Raw genomic sequence first — 21,919 nt, 5'->3', positions numbered from 1 at the left:
ATAGGTGTCATGCAATATGTCACTGTAAAACTAATAACTCGCTGATCATTAATATCCTTGTGTGATGTATGGATGTGGTGGGTAGTAATGTTATAGCTAATGTATTTAAACTGGGCATGTCAGTGGGAGTTGGTAAAACAGGTCTGCCTTAGACAAAGGAGTGTGTTTGCTTCACTTAACAGCCTGTTCACCACGCAGAGACAATGAAGATCTAGTTATATATTAGATAAACAATGCTATTTAGCTAACAAGAGGGAGGAGGAGATAGCATGGCATCTACACTGAGCAGGAGCGAGACGCTTTGTCTGAGTTTTACTTTTCAAAGAATACATTGCAGAAGTTTACTGGTCTCTAAAGACGGGGCTGAACCTCAAATGATAAGCGACTGAATCAACTGATTGTATACAATATTACTGAGTTATAAAAGTATAGTGAGCGAGGTATTTCATGAAAATCTATGACTCATTGGTGATTAATATAATCATGAAATGTAAATATTAACACTGTTGGAGGAATTATGAATTAAGAATATGTACTGATATTATGCTTTACAGTCTGTGATCAAATAGAGAAACAGGCTTTCCCCAAACAGGAGGGAAGGCAGCTATCTATCTGTCTCCAAAGAAATTAAGCAAGGTGTGACCAAAAGCAAGGGAAGCCCCCTTTATGTAGAAGCCAGCAGAAAAGGAAGAACTGAATGGGGTCATCCTGTTCTTGAAACAAGGTCATAGAACTCTGACAGATATAAGCAAGCACAGAAGCCATCTTTGGGATCCATAACTAGACAGATACAAGGGGCCAGTGCTATTTGAGAAAAATGAGTCCTTCGACCAACAAGGTTTGAAGCCTCTGGGAATTGAATAAAGGTGATAACCTGCTTAAACAAAGATCTTTTCATCTAGAAAGATAAAGGAAGCCATCACCTTGTACTTCTGTGGTGTGTCCTGACCAAGAGACAGTCAGCTAAGGCTGGAAAGAAGAATGATTGGTGAGAAAAACCATCTTGAACAAAGCCTGTAACTTGCTCGATTAAGTTTTAGTCTTTTACATGTGTGTTTTCACTTTTATTTGCTTGTAACCATTGCTACGTTTATCTGACATCATATTGTAACCTATGTCCTATTGTCAATACATTTGTTTTATTTTTATTATAAACCAACTCAGTATTGTGTTTGAAGGGAAGGGCGTATTTACCACAGTTAAATTAGTAAGTTGTAATGTGCTTTTGCCCCTTAAAAGGAGCAACCAAACATTATTATTTCTCTGAGTGATCCAGGAAAGGGCTGGATAGTTCAGGGCAAAATGTTTTGGGAAGATTTGGTGCTGTCATGACCAGGATATGGGGAGTCTGACCTAGTGGTCAGAGCAAGAGTCGGGGTCAGACATCAGGAGGTAGAGTCTAAGACAGACCAGTGGGCAAACCAGGAATCAGGTGTTCTGCTGGGATCCAGGAAGTGGGCAGGCAGAAACCCGCCCACTGCTAAAGACCTCCCCCACCCTAAGGGGAGGATCCACAGGTCCGGGATTCCAAATAATTGTGGGGGACTACTAAGGAAATAACAGGAATGGGAATGAGGTCACAGGGCTAAACGAAGGGAACCTGATGGGAACACCAAGAAGAGAACCCTGGACAGTGCCCACTGTTCCTCGAAGGTGTCAAGGGAGCCAGCAGATGCTGCCCAGAGGAACTGTGCCCGGATGCGTGAACAGACTGAGGAGCGGAAATAGGCCCCACAGTTGCAGGAAACCCTGTCAACCAACTTCCTTTCCCTGGTTTTGTAGATGGCCATTTTAGCCAGGACTAGGAAGAGGCTGACAAGGAGGTTCCGTGACTTTGTGGGGCCTCGGCTAGGGAGTGTGTAGATGAACAGGTGAGGGGGGAAAGTGCAACCAAAAATGTGATAATATATCCAAGAGGAGCTGGAATAGGGGCTGCAACGAGGTGCACTCCAGGTATATGTGCACCAGGGTTTCCCTCATGCCGCAAAAGGGGCAAGTGTCTGGGAGGGGAGTGAACCATACCAAGTACACGCCCGTGCTCATGGCTCCGTGAAGGACCCACCAGCTGATGTCCCTGGTGGGCCTCGGGACCAGGGTGGAATATAGACTGCCCACCGGCGCTTCTCATCCTCCAGAGGTGGCAGGAGGCAGGCAGGGTCCAGTTACCAGGTGATCAGTCAGGCAGTAGAGCAAGTAGTGCAAGAGAAGCTGTCCAAAGTTACATAGACAACTTTCTGCTCCAGTGCTTGGGTTAAAATGAAGCTGGGAACCAGTCACAACCCCTAGCATTCCACCAATCAGATCCCAGGACAGGAGTCTTCTGTCAGAGTTCAACTGCTATTCTGGGAGCTGCTAGCAGGTCACTAGGTGGCAGGTTGGGACTGCCTAGGTCTTATGTGCCCTTTGGATCTGTGCTCAAGACCTGCTGCCCCTAACTGGGGGTGGGCATATGTGTGGGTCACCCTGTAAGTAGTAACAAGTCCTGGTGGAAGCTAGGGTGATGCAGTTGTGCCATAGGCAGGCTGCTGGACTCTGAGTTGCTGATCCAAGGATTTGTAGCACTCAGCATATGAGCTGTATCCTTGTTGCTGACTGTGAACATCCCAGGCCAGGGATTAAAGCAGCAAAAGCTTTAAAGCGCCGGGGATTACAGGGCCGGTGGTGACAAAATCCTTCACTGGGTTGGGCAGAACATGACAGTCATCAGCTCAAGATGTACCTGGCGGAAACAGAGCTCTTAATCTTCCCCACAAAGTCATCCCTGCTATCTCCTTTTTCAAGCACGGTGGACCATCCTAACTGTCACTCAGGCCTGTATTCTGGGCTTTATCTTCAATTTTGACCTCTCTCTAGGTCCTCAGATCCAGGTTATGTCTAAATCTTGCTGATTCTTTCTGCATGCCTTCTCTAGAATATAGCCTTTCCAATTCATCCACACAGCTAAGGCTTGCACCATCTCATGTCTCGACTGTGTGACATCCTTCGCTATAGTCTTGACAAATGTGATATTTCCCCTCATATATCCATTTCAGAGTGGTGCTCCTGCAAAGATGATTTTCCTGGCCCCTTGCTGTGACCATGTTACCCCTCTCTTTGAATCCCTCCTCTGGCTCCCCCACCTCTATCGTATCAAATATATGTAACTCTTGCCCTTAGGCATGACTTAAGCCTTCTCCCTTTTGCCTGCTGCTTGGAGCGGCTTCTCTTCTCTCACTTCAGGCGTATGGGTGCCTCCCACAAGGGGGTCCCTCCTAGTGCCTGAAACACAGAGGGTGCTGTCTCTCGGGAGCATGTTTACTACCAAATAATATACTAGGCGTGTACACCAATACACAAGGAATAAAGTAATTATCACAGTCCCCAACGTAACAATACAATGACAGGAGGAATTTTAGTAGGTACAGGGAACAAAGGATAAGGAAAGAACAGGAGTATCTAGAATAATAAAACAGTAATACCTTAAACCCTCCACCTCCCAACATTTACAACAGGCCTAAACCACCCAGCTGCCAGCACCTGCCTAGGCAGATAGTAATTGTGAATCAGCTCTTTACTGGATAATGCAGTGCTGTAATCCTTGGAAGCTTAGAAATCAAAACAAAATAAACAGACATGGGATTTGTTATAGAGTCTTCACCCGTAATCATCCAGAGGCTCCCTGGTCTGGAGTCCAGTGGAAATTTGGCTGGCTCTTGGCTGACTTGGAATCGCTCCTCCACCTTGTGGGTTGCTGGTCTCTTTTGGGCTGACATTTTTCAGTGACCCATTAACCACAGTTTCACCTTGGGTAGGAATGGTAGTTTAATCGGGATTTCCCAGGCTCTGATACTCGTCTCTCTGGTTCACACCAATGACAGCCAAAAGTGAAAATAAAACCAAACCTTTAATCTCTGAATTCTGGTTTACGATTGGTTCTGGTAGTAACCTACAGCTTGTTTTATCTCCACTCTGGTCTTTAGGCAATCTTGGAAACAGAGTCCTGAGCCTTTATAGCCATTGTTTCTGTAGTCCAGGGGCAAGTCCCCTAGAGGCTTAGAGTAATTGGTCAGGAACAATCAGCTCCAGATAGGGTTATACATAAGCTACTTGTCTTCACTTTCATGGCCTATCCCCACCCTACCTATTGTCTCTCATTCACTATTGACATATTAACTCCACTTCTGATCAGCTCATGATGATGCCAGCCTCCATTGCCCACTTTTTAAATTTTCAAACAGCAACTTCGTACTTTTCCCCATGCTGTAACTCATGCTTGGGAGGAGCAACCTGTGAACAACTGCAACACTAACTCATTATCCGCCTTCAAATCTCCCCTCAAAAGCTCTCCTTTTCAATGATGCCTACAAAAATTTTGACAATGGTCAGGCCACTAGTGTGCTAAGACCACTGTCTGTCACATTGACCAGGATTGTCTTATTGTTTCAGTGTATTCCCTTCCCAATAGCCTGTTGCCTCTTGTCTTTTATCTAGATTATAAAGTCTTTGGAATAGGGACTCTCTGTTTGTTCTGTTTGTGCAGCACACAACACAATGGGGTGCTAGTCTTTGACCAGAGCAACTATGTGGTAATACAAATAATAATAATTATTTCATCAAGGTTACAAAGTGAGTTAGTCACAGAGCTGGGAATAGGAGCCAGAAATTCTGGGTCTCAATCTTATGCTTTTACCACGAGGCAACATTACTCTGAAACATACAGGAAGGCAGCGAGAAAAGAGTGCTTAAGAATAAAATAACTAACAGCAGGAGGACTAATGAGAAGAGAAAAAAAAGCCCAAACCCAAGTAACAAATATACTTGGGGAGAACTTCTAATTCTAATGTGCCTATGTACCAATTCGTGAAGCAGCAGAAACACATGTATGGCAACTATTATGGACCTAACCAAAACCTGTCAGGGAAGCCAATCTCAGTGAAGCCAGAGTCAAACATTTAGTTTGTCTTTCTATAAGGATACATTAGGAAGGGTGGAGAAGAGGAATAATTTTTACAAGGGAGAGTCCAGAAGTGGGAGATGACAAAATAAATAAATGTGGAGTATCATGGCCTCAAACTAGAGAAATTAAGAGAGTAAAGGAGTATAAAGTGGTAGCTAGATTTGCTATCTGTTGTGGCAAATTACCAGTACGATTATGATGGGTCCCACGCTTCCTCTTCTTGGGGGCGGGGGCGGTTCAGAATGCAGTTTCCTGCCCCTGAACTAGGGTATCTACTGTCCCACTAGTAACCCATAGAAGGGTAGTGGAGAGGGAGGGACCCGGGCCTGCCATCTACTCCGTGTCCCAGCCCAGGGGCCCTAGGGATAGTGGTAAACCATTTGAACTAGTGCTTCCTTCCCCGGGCTACTTCCCTCTTCTGCTCTTCAGCTTGTGGGGCTTCCTGCCCTCTCTCTCTGCACAAGCCGGGTGTCTCTTTACCTAGGGTCTTGGTCTTCTAGCCAACCATGGCACTTCTCCAAACTCTTGTCTACTTTCCTCCTCCAAACTGCACTCTGCCCCAACTCCTTCAAACTGCTCTCTGCCCCAGCTCATTCCCCTGGATATCTCTTCTATATCACTCTGCAGCTGCCTTTTGGCCGTGCTGTATCACACTGTTAATAAACATCTTGATCAGGGAACAGCAGGTGGAAGAGACTACTGCAAGGAGAGAAAAAGGTCAGACATATATTAAAGAATTTTATGTATCCAATCACTAATTGGTACACATTTTAATGGAAAAAAGCAATTTGTGTATCAGATACAGGACTAAGCTGAAAATGTAAACACATGTGATGTTATTTTAAGATGGTATGAAATGGGAATTAATTGGGGAATAAAAAACATAAAACCAAGGACATTAAATTGAAGAGAGGAATTGTGTGGAAGAAGAGAAGACGTGTTTAATAATGAGTTGGAAAGACACAGATGAGTAATAGGATCTATTCAAAGAGAAATTACTATATCTGCTGGGCTAGTGAGCCATCTAGCAATAAATAACAGAAACAGAATGAAGAAAATGTAGATTAGAAGTGAACAAATGGATTGGAACAGAAAATCCCATCCCAACAAGCACGTTACATTTGCAAATTGAAGCCAAACATAGATCTGAATTTGGCAGTCATATGAGGTTAAAACACATCACAACATGATATTTGTGTTACAGCATCATCTAGTTGTGCCTCCACTACGAAGAGGATCACTGGAAAGCGGGGAGAAAAGAAAAAGCCATCTGCTTCCCCATGGGGCCACCTATCTCCTGCCATCTATTCTCCATTGCTGGAGTGTGGTTTCTGCAAGGCGAGTGTTTCAGTGGGAGGGCTTTTATGTCGCAGTGTATATAAACTGGGATTTTCAAAGGGACCAATCCATGGGTTGGGCCACAAATTCCCTTAGACCTCTTTGAATATACCAGCTGAAAAATATGACATTACATTGTGACATCATCATTGCCATGTCTTTGCCCTCTTTTAATCATTCAACTGCAGTGCTTAATTTTTAAAGAAAAAGAGGTGCCAGGGCTCAAGCAGAGAGTGCCGCATGGAGGATGCCATTTTGCAAAACATGCGGCTCTGCCCCCTGCTGGTGTGACCTTGCATGCATGATTCACAGAGGATGCCATAACAGAAAAGGAGCTGGGTCTGTGCCCTGGCATGAAAAGAGGTGCTGGCACTGAGCTCCGGCACAAATTAAGCTCTGTTCCACTGTGTGCTGTATCAAGTTTCAACTTCCTGTCCTCACTTTCTAATTCATACACGCTTTTCACTATAGGCTAGATCTCAGACTTGTCTTTTATCTCATTCTTCCTAATCTTTCCATTCTGATGACAATTGAAGCTCAACACCCACATTCAAGTCTCAGTGCTCCTGCTCTTACCTCAGTGACCTATTCCATGTTCCCCTCTATGTGTGAAATGGCTCAAAACCCAAAAGATACAAGGAATCTCTAAAGCATTGAATTCTCATGAATTTTTGGGGCTTGACTCATGGTTTTTGAATATGTGAAACGGGCAATTCAGAGTCAGAATAAATAAATAAAATATAATTTCTCCCTCCCCCCTTCCTGGTTGCAGTCCAGACCAGTGAGAGGTTGTGTCACCAGCTGCCATGTAACCTGGGGTGCCTCACAATGCCTTGCTGGTATAATTCCCAATCTGGGCCTCTCACAATCTGTCAGCAAGTTACTGGTCACACTCTGGCTTCTAGCAGCCATAGTTACTACTTGCAGGATGACCCCCAAAACACACCCAGTCCAGGATTTTCCCCAAAAACATCTGTTTTGCACTGCCCAAACCTTTCATGGATAGTTCAGATATTAGAGGTCTGTTGCCTCTATAAAGGGTCAGTGTACAACAGTTTGCTACTTTAACTGGAGTTCCAAACACAACACTGGATTAGTTTGTTTAAAGAATAAAACAAGTTTATTTAACCACAAAGGGAGAGATTTTAAGTGAGTACAAGTATAAGGCACTAAAGTCAGAAATGATTACGAGAAAAATAAAGATAAAACACTTTCTAGTAACAAAGACTTAAACTAGACTTCTTTCAAGGTAAAATTCTTCCCATATGATCCCAGCAACAGGGCTGACCAAAGTCTCAGGTCAGAACCCCTCCCAAAGTCCAAAGTCTGGGTCCTTTGTTTTCTCAGATGAAAGAGATAGAGAGAAAGAATACCTGGGTGTTTTTGCCCCTTTCTTTTTAATTCCAGTCACCCTTTGAAATGAATTTTCCTGAGGGTTACCCCTCCATAAAGTTCCTTCCAGTTGTGAGGATGTTCCATATTGTTATTTGTGTGGCCACTTGATCAGTGATTACCAATCAACTTTGATAATATCTGGCTAGAGATGTCAGTTTGTCCTTTGTCTTTGAGAAACCGGTTTACCCACTCCCCGCACTTCTCTGGTAAACACATTTCAGTCATAACTTCATCTTATATTTGTAACTGTATGTAAAATATTGCTACACACATTTTACCATGATATTATTGATCAGCAAACTAATAGTTTTCAAATGATGCCTCACAGGGCATCCTTTGTACAAAGATTATTACAGTGGTGTTTAGGATGCGAATACAGGGATGCATTTGATCACATACCCCGCTCCACACAAATGCATTGTTACTTTCATTTGGGGACACTCAGAATCTGTCAGAAAGCATTGCACTTTTCAGGTGTCAACTAGAATCATGAATTGACATAAAACACCTTCTGCAGTATAGCTGTGATTCAACAAAACACTTAAACACATGTTTAATTTTAGACACCTGCTTAAGACACATTTTCTTAAATGGGACCTAGGTACATGCTTATGTAATTTGCTGAATAGGGACTTATGTTGTTATTTTTAACTAGTTCTGTATATATATCTTAACATGAAAAACTGGCAGTCTTTAAACACAGAAGTGGGAAAAAATTGTCATCCCTTTGAGTAGGGTTAAAAGTGGTATGGACTGACTCCAGGAACAATCCTAGCCAATTACATCCAAAAGACATAACAGAAAGAGATTGTACTGTAACTCTGTACAGAAACTGTAGTTTCTGCCATTACCTTCAGTGCAAGAGGTATGGCCAAATATTAGTCATTTTTTCTTGTGCAGCCAAGATTAGAAACAAAACAAAAAACATATCCAAAAGGCAGGCATGTTATCGCTTATATGAAACACTTCTCCTGTTGAGTCAATGGGGCTAGTGTTGATTGTTCAAATATGTTTTTTCTCCTTCTTTACATATTTTTTTCTCAGTTATCATGGCATTTTCTTGATCTATATATAGTGTGGGAAGGATTCAGAATTATGAATTCCACATTTGACTAAATCATTATGCAGAATCCCCACAGCATCAGCATTATTATGCCATTTGTGATCTTTGGGGAGAATGACATTATGAAGAACAACTGTATTTATGTAGCACCATACAGTAGATATAAGTCCCTAAATTATGTAAGCAGGGTAATAGTCCCGCTATTGTGGGGAACTTTCCTGGCTTCTGCACTACCCCGATGAAGTGGGCTAGCGAAAGGATCTGAGTCCTCACTCCCACTTCCTTTACCCAGTGGCCTCCCTGCCCTTGAGGGCTCCCCTTCCACTCTCCTGTCAGACAGAGTCCTCGTAACCCCTACAAGGCTGGGCCCAGGATTCCTGTGGGGGCTCAACCCCCAACCCTGCTGTGGTCACCTAGGACAGGGGCTAGGGTGTCCCCACTCCGGGGTACTCTCTCTGCACTGAGCACTTCTCTGACCCACTAACCATTACATACAATTTGAAGCAAATGCAAGTTATTTAAATCAACAATTAATTTTAAAAAGAATAAGGAAAAATGGGAAAGGTTAAAGGAAACACATCACCCCGCTCTGTGGCAGGGAACATCACAAACAGTGTCTCTGGAATGTCAGGGCAGTTCACAGTCTGCTCCTTGTAAGTCCCAGGCCTTCTTCTCAGGCCCTGGCTGTGCTGCAGGGATGCTGTGGGTTGGACACTTCCCCTGGTGGTGCTCTCAGGCTCTAAGTGGTAGGACCCTTCTGCCCAGTGTCGCTCCTGCCCTGTCAGGGTTACGAACCAAGCCTGGCTTGCAGAGCCTCTTGGCTAAGGTGTCTCCCTGTGCTGGGCCCGCTGCCCAGGGTCCCCCTCGCTCTTCCCAGCTACTCACCGCACCCAGCTCCGGACTGCTCCAGCCCCAGCTCCACCGCTCTGTCTCTGCGCTGCTGCTGCTCTGCCTCCAGCTCCCTGGGCTGCTTCTTTGGCCCCTCTGCCTCTGGTTGCTGCAGCTCTGCTCCCAGGACAGATCTGCTCTGCAGGCTGCTTCTGTGACTCTGCTCCCAGCACTGACCTGCTTCCTGGGCTGCTTTTCTGGCCCTTCTGGCTCTGGTTGCTGCAGCTCTCCTCACAGGGCAAGTCTGCTCTCTCTGGGCTGTGCCTCTGGCTTTGAGGCTGCAGCTCTGCTCCCAGCACAGGGTCTGCTCTCTCTGGGCTGCTTTTCTGGTCCCTCTGGATCTGGCCCAGCTCTGCTCCTCAGCTCAGACCCCTGCTTTCTCCTTAGCTCAGCCCCACTCTGTCTGACCCAGGCAATTCCAGCTTACAAGGAGGATGGGACCTCCCTGGCCTCCTGACTCCCTGATTAGCCTGCCCGCCCTGTCATTCAGGCTGACCTGGAGCATTGGCCTCTCCCCATTGTTCCTGGGGGCTGTCAGTCTCAGGGTCCTGATTCCCCTTCAACCCTTCCCTCTTTTAGTACTGGGAGCTAGCAACTAAAACACCCCCACTGAATGTTAGTAAGGGGGCAACAGTCCCCTTACAACCAGGGCAAGCAATTCTGCATTTGGGCATTTAAATCAGCTGTTGGATACCCAAACTCCTGAGTGCCAAAATGATGAACTGAGAGGCCTAATTTAGGAACCTGACTTTTAAAATAGGATTCCACAAATAATTCTCCCGGAAGCATTTTCCTTGAGGATGATCTGCAAAGATAAAAATGGAAGTTTGCCTTTTCTGAAACATAATAGTGAAGGCCTGAAAGATTTTCCCCCTCCTGCCTGATTTTGATCTTAGAAATATCAGGAATGACAAGTCTGTCCCTCCTTGGTTTTGCTAGAGGTCTCAGATGTATTTTGGAATCTTTCACATAGCTTAATTAAAATGACAGGATGTCAATTTTTAACATAGTTCTCCTCTTTCTAAAATGTTAGTTAGTCAGCAAAGTTTCCTGACTCTTGTAATGTCACAGTTTTACTCGATCTCCAAATGTCTAGAGAGCACCAGTGACTTGAAGAAGAGTTCTGTGTGGTTCGAACGTTTGTCTCTCATCTACAGAAGTTGGTCCAATAATTGACACCCACTTTGTCTCTCTAGAGTGTGCAAGGACAGACAAAGGGTAACATCAGCATCTTTGGGACTTAGGAGCCTGATTTCAATGGGAGTTAGATACCTAAACACCTTTGAGAATCTGGGCCTTACGGCTCATTGAAAGGCTCTTGGACTTAGGTGCTGACGTTCCTTTTGAAAATGGGATTCAGGCTCCTAAGTCACTCAGCCGCTTCTGAATATATTACATTATAAATTCAACTGTAGCATAAGAAACAAGAGAAAATAATTTTTATTTCTGTTTTTAAAAAAAACAACTTTTCAGCCCTTTATTAATTATGACTATTATTATTATTATTATTACCTGTATTACCATAGCACCTAGTAGCTATGGTACCCAGACCCCATTGCATTGGGAGCTGTACAAACACAGAACCATAAGGAGGGGCAGGAAGCCATCCTCTATGCCCCCCTTTTTATGCAGGCCTCCTTTATAGTCAGATACTGATGAGGCAAGTATATTTTATTCAACATGACTGATCAAATTAGTTTCTTAAATTAAGCTATTAAATGTACATATATTAAGGTACCAATAGTCATCACTATTTCTAGTTTTTCAAGCAGGTAATGGACCATGGCTCCATTAGGAATTCTTTAAGTATCTTGGAAAGCATAACTCCTCTTGCAATCCATTTTCTGTCAGTAGCAGCTATCCTTGCAACAACAGGAGTTATCACTCAATTGGCCTCCAGTAGCATTCATCAAGGGGCCTTGCTTGTTAGACGTTATGATGAGTTATTTACATTTAAATACAATTTCACACACACAACACTCAATAATCCCAAAGGGAATGTGTGTTATATTGTGTACAACTAGGTACCCATGACTGTTCCTGGATTATATATACCCATTTGTTTGTCACCAAAGTCTATTAAAGGGTATAGGGCAGGAAGGAGGTAATTTAGAATCTGGGAATTAACTAGAAGGTTGTAGTCAAGGGGGGAACCACAAAAAGTTTGGATAAGATATAGATAAGCATCCAAACTGTTGGACACTTATCTGTGAGAGTCTCTTGCCACTGCCTGAATCTTTGCAGGATTATCCTAGGTTAAGAACTACAATGTTGTGTAATGAGTAGAGCAAGGGTCAGGCATTGGGATGCTCAGGTCCCATTGCCAACGGTACTACCAGTGATCCCCCATGACCTCTTGGGCAAATTGCAGCCACTCTGTGTCTCAGTGTATCCAGCTGTAAAATAATTATGAGAACAGTAATATTCACATGCTTTACAGGAGTACTGAGATGCCATTAATGTTTGTAAAGTACTTGAGAGCCTCTGCTGAGAGGTGCTTTATGTTTGTGACTAAACTGGCGTGGCCATCCCTCTGTATCCGCCTCTGTGGGAGGCCATGCCTCCTCGTAGTTTGGTATGCTAGAGTATTCTCCAAACATAATAAAGGGGGAATTAGCAGTAGTCAATGGGCCCTGGCCTTCTAGCCGGGCAGGGCCACAAAGAGTCTGGGCTCTGGCCGGCAGTCAGGCAGAGCTGTAGCACCAAACAGTCTATGGGACTCCGGCACGGGTGAGCACCAAGCACAGTCTGTCGTCCTGGCTCTGGTGGATGACAGACAAACGCAGACCTCTTGGCCTAAGGAGGAGGAGTACTGCCACCCCAGGGGTGATGTGGCAGGAGGGACGTGAGCCTACCCAATTCCACCGTGTCCCAGCCCAGGGCCCTAATGATGGCAGAGTGGTCTGCCACTGGGTCAGCACACTGACGGTGTTTCCGGTGGCACCACAGACAGACAGTAGTCTGGTTCCCCTTGGCTCCTTCCTACTCTCCCGCCTCAGGGTAGGGATAGCTCAGTGATTTGAGCACTGGCCTGCTAAACTCAGGGTTGTGAGTTCAATCCTTGAGGGGGCCATTTAGGGACCTGGGGCAAACATTGGGGATTGGTCATGCTTTGAGCAGGGGGGTTGGACTAGATGACCTCCTGAGGTCCCTTCCAACCCTGATAATCTATGAAAGATACACTGTACTGTACAGGAATTGGGTAGCATCCCATTAAATAGTTTGGGAACCCTGTAGAGTGGGCCTCCCTGTCTTCCTTTGCAGAAGCCACCATAATTTAACAGAGCAGGCATGCATAAATGTGTATTGAAAACTGTGGTGAAATTGTAACCTGTCACTTTAAATCCTATGGCGGGTTTCCTGGTCCTGATTGCAGGCTAGGGGCTCTGTATATTGTGTCACTGTTTTAGGAAGCAGCCTGTTTTTCTCCTCTCTGTTTTTGATCAATGTATGTTATCAGTCTACATTTTAATAATAAAAGTAGTATTACACTGTAGCCTTCCAGAAAGGGTATTTTAAGTCTTTTATCTACCTTCTCTGTGTGTATGCTGTGACTTTAAGATAGGCCTTGTATGTTGGTGTATAATTGGTAAACATGGGTTTTTTGGAACCCTGGTGTGTCTAAGCAGTTTCCTCAGATTCTTAATCTTATGTGTAGATCAAAGACATAACTACAAAGACCATATTAACAACTGGCCTTTTTCTTGGCAGTCTCAGAAGACAGCCAGCATTTTGAATGGGCCGGGAGCCTTTCATTCTCACAAGATGATCCTTTTGTAAAAAAACAGTTGGGGGTATACTGCTGAGGCAGTGTGGGGAAGCTTGCACTGATGCTGTTCATGCTTTACCTGTGCTGTGGAGAAACAGAGGACTCTCGTTGGGAGGGCTGCCAGTCTGGGGCCTTTTTAGAAAGCATTCCATTGAGTATTAACATTACACTCACTGAGAGAGAGACCCCTTTATTCTTAATATAAGATTTGGGCCCACTGAAGGTTAATGAATGTTCAAATATGGAAGTCAACTTACCAATAAGAATTGGTATTCCGATGAGCCACTGCTTAACTTCATAGTGTAAAGCTTAACTGTGAATTATCTAAATGACAAAATGTTACTGTGTTTGAACATAGCTGTGAACGATCAAACTAGATGACATGATACTTATCAAACTTAGCAGTCATCATACACCATGGCAAATCATGTTCATAGCTCAGCTGCATGGGTAATCATACAGCCTAGTGAATTGAATAAGGGACTGACTCCATCTGTGATCTTTGTCAAGTGACTTACTTAGACACTTGTGTCCAGAGGACAGCTTTAGGTGCTACCCTATATATCTCCCAGTTTGGAAAATGTTGGCACTAATCTTTATGGGCCTCAGTTTCTACTTCTGTAGAATGATACTTACCTACCACGAGAGAATGTTGTGAGGCTAATTTTGTTAGTGATTGTAAAGTATTTTGAGATCCTCAGGTGGAAAATGTTTTAAAAGAGCAGAGTATTACAATTTTTATTTTTCCCTTTGACTCTGTTGAGTCTATATCCATTGACCTAGACTATGTGATGCTTTGATAGAGGATTATCCATAGCTATGAAGGATTTGGAATATCTCTTCAAATAACAAAGCAAAATGGTAGAGGAATGGCTCTTGCCATACAATCTTCTTCAGCAACTCACTCCTGTGATGCCACTTAGTGCTGGATATTCCATTCTCTATTATTGGCATGAACACTAAAGATGACATCATGGTTAAAATGGAGAAATGCATATGACAACAAATTGGGAGGGGAGATAGGAAAGAAGAATCCTCAGAGGGCTTTCAGGGAAAGTAGTTGTATTTCCCTGTAGGGAGATTCACTATATTTAGAATCTCTGTAAACCACCTGAGCAGCAACAAGGAGGAATGCAAATCTGTAGTTTGACAGTTAGCATCCAAATCACTATGTGTGATATCTGAAAATGTACTAGGCGGGTGTTTTGGTGATTAATTATATCTTAGTAAAAAGACAAAATAGATATACAGAAAGTTTGATTCTGATCACATTTACACTGGTTATAAATAAGGAATAACTCACACTGAAATCTATTGAGTTATACAGTAGTAAAGCCAGTTTCAGAATCACACTCAGGAAACCTTTAGTAAAGTGGATTGAAAAAATAAGAGTGGCGGCTAATTTTCACTGACTCTCCCACCAACATAGCTACCACCGCTCATTGGGGGTGATGTAATTTCTGCCAGTGGGGGAGAACTCTGGCTACACAGGAGATCTTACAGCTGTGCTGCTGTAAGGTCCGTAGTGCAGACATAGCCTGGGAAAAAGAAAACTTAATGCTCAGGAAAAAAACAAGTGATGTTGTCAGCTCAAATCAAGGAAAAGAGTTAACTTTGATTTCCTGGGAGTTCTTGAAAAGAGAGATTTGAAGGAAAGGAATGAAGAAACGAAATGATCTGATGAATAGAGTCAGAGAAATGTTGATCAGCTCGAAGAGCCTGGCAACCATACATTTAAGCAGTGATATCAAATCTCATAAATTAAAGAGCTTCAGACTTGGTCAGAAGTTGAATGGGAGACCTCCAAGGAACATATGAGGGCTGTAGGGAGTTATGTTAATTAATTAGCTGTCATTTCTCTCTAAGTACTTAAGAAATGCCCCACCATGGTGCTGAAATCTTTAAACTACAGTTTTAAAAAGGGCTCACCTTTAGTTTTCAGGATTAACAACGCATGGAGATGAATGAAGTAGTTCACACCCTTGCACATTATTGTTTTAGCCTGTCTATTGTCTCAGGATGACAGCACTACATCATTTGTACTTGCTTCACATTTTCAAGATTTCCTTCACAACCATGACTGCTAGAAATATTTTTTAAATGAAATCTTAGATTCTAGAGCAGTAATTAGATGACAATATATTGAATAATAGTATTAATCAATGAAAATATGTGAATAAGACCCAGGAAATTTTAGCAACAAGAAAAGACAATCCAGTCCAACATGCCCCTTCATTCTTATTCCTGGTTTTTCACTGAATGTTTCAAACTCCACCTAATCTAGAAACAAATTCAGGTACATGTTGATTAAACCCACTGACACAGTACACATTACTTCAATCATCTTCCCATATACCACATTTGTTTATCACCATTTCCACTAAATATGTTTGCTGATGTTTTTCAAATCCTTAGGGCTATAGCTTTAGTTGGTATCTGAAGATCAGCATTAAGTAGCAAAATGTGTGTGCACAAATTGAACGGGCATGCTTCTGCTTGGTACAGCTGAGCCATAATTGATGCTCCTTGGAAACTGAAATTTTGCAAGCAAACATGTCTCTGTTTCTGATGGAAAAGATTGCTTGACATCTCACTGATGGATGAATTCTGTACTTTTTGGCTAGCTAGCCTGGCCTGGCCTGGCCTGGCAATTTATTTGATTGTAGTAGTGTAATTGCTTTGTAAATTTCTGCTGTTGATATGTATTTTCACAGTTCTGCATGTTTATGGAGAGCTGTGTATTTCTGCAAAGAAATTATCTAATTGTTCAGCCGAAAATTTGATTTACAGTTTCAGGATTCGTTCACTCTTCACCAAACCAGCTGCCAAACTAAATTTCATATGTTGTCTTTTCTTTCTCAATTGCCAACCCACTAAATATTTGGCTTTTTTTTTTGTGTACATACAGTTTGGCCTCAAAATAACGTAATGATCAGTGGCAGAGCCAGGCTTTGCAAATGTGGGGAGGGATGATGATGATGGATCATTGATGGGGTTTGCACTCCTCCTGTTTTGCTGCCACTACCTCCTCCTTCTCGCTGTACCCTGGGCAGAGAGGCAGGGTGAGGTAGTGCAAGCATGCCCTGCACTCACTTGGCTGTGACAGCTTCTTTCCTGCGGGGCTAGACCTGACTCCCCACTCTGGGTCTTACAACATGGTACACAGCATCGCACACCATTCAGGATTGGCCCTGCCACCTTTCAGTCATGATGGAGCTGTGGTTGGGCCAAATTTGAATGAGTGGTGTCGTTACATGGTACACAGAGTCACAGCAGTGTGTGACCCCATGCACCATCTTACAACATCCTGGGTGGGGAGCCAGGCCCAGTCCTGTGGGACAGGAGCCGCTGCTGCTGTGAACAGTGCCATCCATAAACTTAAAGGCTGCCGGGGTGGAAGAGAGCAGTTGTCCCCACTCCCATTAGCTCAAGCCCTGGTAGTAATATTGTTTTACCAACTTAGGGGTGTCTAGTGAAAATAATTTATTAGTCTTATATGGGTCTTAATATAAGAAATGTTTTTATTTTTCCACAAGGTTTTTAATTCCTTTCTTGCCATGTATGCATATTTGGTGAGAAGCTATTCATTTTAGTGGTGTATTCTCAAAACATAAGTTTAGCTATTATTATTGTTAAGCGGTAAGTACAATTATGCACTACACAAATACTTAATGTCGCTGTAGTGAGGAGGCGTGGTTTCCCTCAGAGGCGGACATGGAGGGAACATCGCAAGTCTCCTGATGGGTGGAACCAAGAGGGGAGGGACAGGAAGAGGAAGTATAAAAGGCTGGCTCAGCAGCAGGAGAGCTGTTGAGGGAGACAGATGTTTCTTTCCTACTGTTGAAGTGGGATGCTGAGGAGAACTGCAGTTGCCCTGGGGACCTGCCTGAGCTTCCAGAGAGCCCTGCCTCTCCCAACACTGAGAAGCTGCTACCACTATCTTTGGTGGTGTATCCTAGGGAGACTGAGGATGACCCCTGGATTCATAGAATATCAGGGTTGAAAGGGACCTCAGGAGGTCATCTAGTCCAACCCCCTGCTCAAAGCAGGACCAATCTTTGGGAGGATTTTTTTGCCCCAGATCCCTAAATGGCCCCCTCAAGGATTGAACTCACAACCCTGGGTTTAGCAAGCCAATGCTCAAATCACTAAGCTATCCATCCTGTCCCTTCCCCCCCCCATGTCATCAATCACTTGATAGTAGAATCTGTGCTTTAACAAAACATTATTTAATAAGTAAAAGATATGAATCCTGTGTTGGTAAACTCTAATCTTAAACAATGCATGCTTTACTATCACTGGAGACTCTTTCTCATTATTTATAGAAGATTATTTTTGTTCCAGATTCTTGTGAGAATCCTCCTTCATAAAGAGAGGAAATTAATAAGCTATTTTTTCAGAGGCTAATTTGATTTTCATGGCACAACTGAATGAAATATAATTTATATTTAGCAATCTTTAATTTAATGTTTTCTTGCATTTCATTTACAGCAAGGGAAAGATTTTATTTCTTGATTCACTAGGTATCATCCTCATTTCCCAAATTTCTTAAAAAGATGTACTTGAAATGTCATCATCAGATGCGTATAACATGAACGAAAGCAGCAAACGACTGCTTTTGATGATTGCAGAGGGAGTGGAGTTTGTCAGTGGAGACTCTCCCTCCCACTATGTGAATGAGATCTGTGATAATGCCGGTTTTCTTACCAGTGTGTATGCTGAAGCACCAGCTTAAATAAAAACAACCAACTTTTTGAACAGCTCTTCAACCACACATTTCCACAGGGCAAGACAGCATTTTTCCAGGTGATGAGTTTTTAAAAAAAAAAACACTAACAAAGAATAGATTTAGAAATATATTTTCAATGTGTAATTGAGGGTTGATACAATGGTAGGTTCTTAATTGCTAGAGTAGACCAAAGGGAGTTAGTGGTGGAGGGAGGGATGGGAACGGCATAGGACAAATCCTGCTGGGAGGAGCACTTAGGTTGGTGTTTGGGGGGGTGCTGGGTAGGCTTCGTGGAAGGTGTGGCTGTGCTGTTGCTGTGGTGATAGTGGGGGCTGATGACAAATTACATGGGATAAAACTCCATGCAGTGTGAAACCCTAGCCTAGGAGTATTGCAGCAGAGAAAGTGATAGGTCTGGCTGTCTCACTCTTTGACAACACTTGTACGGCTTGTCATGCCAGCAGAGTATTCTGGAATTGAGCGGGATCTGGGTATCCCTCTTGTGAATGGGGTTTGTGTGGCTGAGTTAGCAAAGTGTTGGTTATGGAGCCTATGAAAGCTATGATAGCTGCCAGATGGCATGGTAATGGCTTGAGGGTTTGAGGGCTAGATAGATGCTGGTGGGTGGTAATACAACTCCTTGCTTCTCTCTCCTCCCACTTCTCTGCATTCTGCTTCAGGGAAGATGAGGCTTAAAGGTGTGGCGTTGGCTGAGCAACATACAACAGCATGGGCTCTGATCTAGGTCGCAGCAGCATACCATCCATGGGGTCCATGCAGCACAGCAGAAAGAGTATGAGCAATTGCTTTCCTTTCATTCTCTTTGCTCCCTATGTGTCCTTGCAGCCAGTTGCTGACAGAGAGACACAACCCCCCACCCAGCCATCCCTCCTGATGAACTGCTTCCTAGATGTAGGAGGTTCATTCCTACAAATCATTCTCTTACCCTTACACTTATCCTCAGCAAAATAATATCCATTTACTTTACTTTCTTGCTGTGCCTTATAGAAACAGTACTCAATTAGGTAACTCTGTCTAATAATAAAGAACAGTAGAAAATATAGCCATCATCACTGCGGACAAGGCTGACTCAAATGGTTTCATACTCCCTTGTTCCAGGAGACAATTTTGGTAAGTTTCACAATGGAACAATGTGTAATCAATTATTTATTGTGATGTTCAATTTCCCCCCTTTTGAATGTAGGGGTAGATTTTCAAAAGCACAAATGGCTTTGAGCACCACATTCTGATTGACTTTCAATGGGATTTGGACACCTTAATTGCCTTTGAAAATTTCCCCTTTAGTGTTCACAAAAGGGGATGTATTGTCAGCTTTGGTGACTGGGTTTTCTGTATAAACACAGGACAAATACTATTTGGGGCAACTGGCAGGACAAGCTTCCTCCCACTGCTCTGCCAACATACTTTATCCCTAACATGAAGGGACCTTCTTTGTGGGTGAGAGCTACTCCTATTCTCCAGGGTCCATTCGGTCCTTGGCCTCTCTGCCAAGACTACATAAAGGGTAGCCAACCATGGTGATTTTTACTGCTGTGGTAATGTGTAACCCTGTTCACTGGGTGCTGGATTGAAACCCAAAAATATTCTAAAGCTTTTTATTAGTCAGATTGCTTCTTGGGATCACAATAAAGCTTAATGCTAAAAACCACTTTAAATACTTTGTAAGATGCATGCTTAGTATCATCACAAAGTGGTCTCCCACATAGGACACAATCATTCCCAAAAGCTGCATCAGTTGCTAAATGATACCTTCTCCTCTTGAGGGCAACAAGGAAATAGCTTAGGTTTTAGACTTTAAAAAAAGCACACCAATAATGCATCCACTTGTCATGCACAGTTTCTCTATATTGATGGCACTTAGAAACAATTTGTAACAGCCCTCTAATGGCCAGTGTCGGGTAGAATTTAAAAACATAACCATGCTGACAATAATCTTAAAAATTTGACAGCTGTCAGCAAGAATAAACTGGCTTTTTTAACTTTTGCTTGCTACAAATTTATCTGAATCTGATTTTTTTTTAAAAAAAGCAAACTGCTTGAAAATAGAAATGCAATTACTCAGCAAAACAGTTTATCATTCAACTAAATGGGAACATTGATCTAATCACTTCAACCTCAGCATATTTATGCTGGCATGGATTGCAAAGAAAATAACTTTATATTGCAAAGCAGTGAGCCCTACCAGTAGCATCTGTGCAGACACGCCAGGCATAGAGGAGACAGAAAGGCAGCCACTGAAGTGGAAGAGTAGATATGGTAGGTAAAAACTAATTAAAAGAGTGCATTTTATAAATAGACAGCAGAGAAATTCACCTAGCAAATTACATGAGAAGAATATTAAAGCGCTAATAGGAAATAGTAGCAAATAAATGTTGATGTTAAGGGTCCTCCACCCTTAGATAATCAGGGAGATGAAGAATATTATTTATATTACATCCTTTGAACATAGAGCTTTTTTTTGTCTACACACAATTGTGCTTCCAATATATCAGTAAGGCCTGATCCTGCAAGGTGCTGAGCACTCTGGACCAACAAAGCACTTAAGTAAGTGATTAACTTTAAGTCTGTGAGGAATTGCATTGATGTCAATGTTTGGAGCCAAAATGCAATAAAAAGGAACAAATAATTTTATTAGAGACGTAAGTTACAAGATGGTCAGAACACTAATACTGTATTTTATATAAAGCTGCAGGAAAGCTTTGGTTTTCCTATAAGACAGAGTTGATGCTGGCAAGAAGAGGGAACTGCTTTGAGGGGCTAGTCAGAACCTGACTCCCCTTTGACATGCACCTATCAGTCAACACGTAGGTGCAAGAAAAGCCTTTTCCAGGTAGGAGATATAGCACTAGGGTTACCAACTTTCTAATTGCACAAAACCGAACACCTGTGCCCAGCTACCTTCCCCGCAGCCCTGCCCCCGTCCCACCCCTTCTCTGAGGCCATGCCTCACTCACTCCAGTCCCCCCTCAAACATCGCTTGCTCTCACTCACTTTCACTGGGCTAGGGCAGGGGGTTGGGGTATGGGAGGGGGTGAGGGCTCCATCTGGGTGTGTGGGGCCAGAAATGAGGGGTTCAGGGTGCAGGAGGGGGCTCCGGGCTGGGGTAGGTGGTTGGGATGTGGGGGGGTGAGGACTTCAGTTGTGGATGTGGGGTCTGAGCTGGGATCAAGGAATTTGGAGTGCTGGAGCAGCCTCAGGGTTGGGGCAGAGGTACAGGAGGGGGGTGCAGGCTCTGGCTGGAGGTGTGGACTCTGGGGTCAGGCCAAGGATGAAGAGTTTGGGGAGCAGGGGGGCCAACAGGTTCAGAGTGTGGGAGGGGGCTCAGGGATGGGGCAGGGGGTTGGGGTGTGAGAGGAGGTGCAGCCTCCATTTGGGGGTGTGGGCTCTGGGGTGGGGCCAGGGATTTGGGGTTCAGGAGGGGGCTCCAGGCTGGGGCCAAGGGGTTTGGAGAGTGGGAGGGGGTGCAGGCTCTGGGATGGAGTTAGGGTGCAGGAGGGGGTTCTGACCTCAGGCAGAGGCAGGGCCGGCTCCAGGCACCAGCCAAGGAAGCAGGTGCCTGGGGCGGCGAATGGAAAGGGGTGGCACGTCCGGGTCTTTGGCGGTGGGTCCCAAATTCCCTCCCTTCCACTTCTGTGGCAGCTCAATCAGTGGTGGTTCTTTTTTTTTTCCGCCGCTTGGGGCGGCAAAAAAGCTGGAGATGGCCCTGGGCAGAGGGTTGGGGTGTGGGGTTTGGGAGGGAGTTGAGGTGCAGAGAGGGTTCTGACCTGGGGGAGGAGGTTC

This window comes from Dermochelys coriacea, chromosome 3 (assembly GCF_009764565.3).
Source record: "Dermochelys coriacea isolate rDerCor1 chromosome 3, rDerCor1.pri.v4, whole genome shotgun sequence".
Taxonomy (NCBI): domain Eukaryota; kingdom Metazoa; phylum Chordata; order Testudines; family Dermochelyidae; genus Dermochelys; species Dermochelys coriacea.
Note: the sequence above shows the minus strand (reverse complement) of the source record.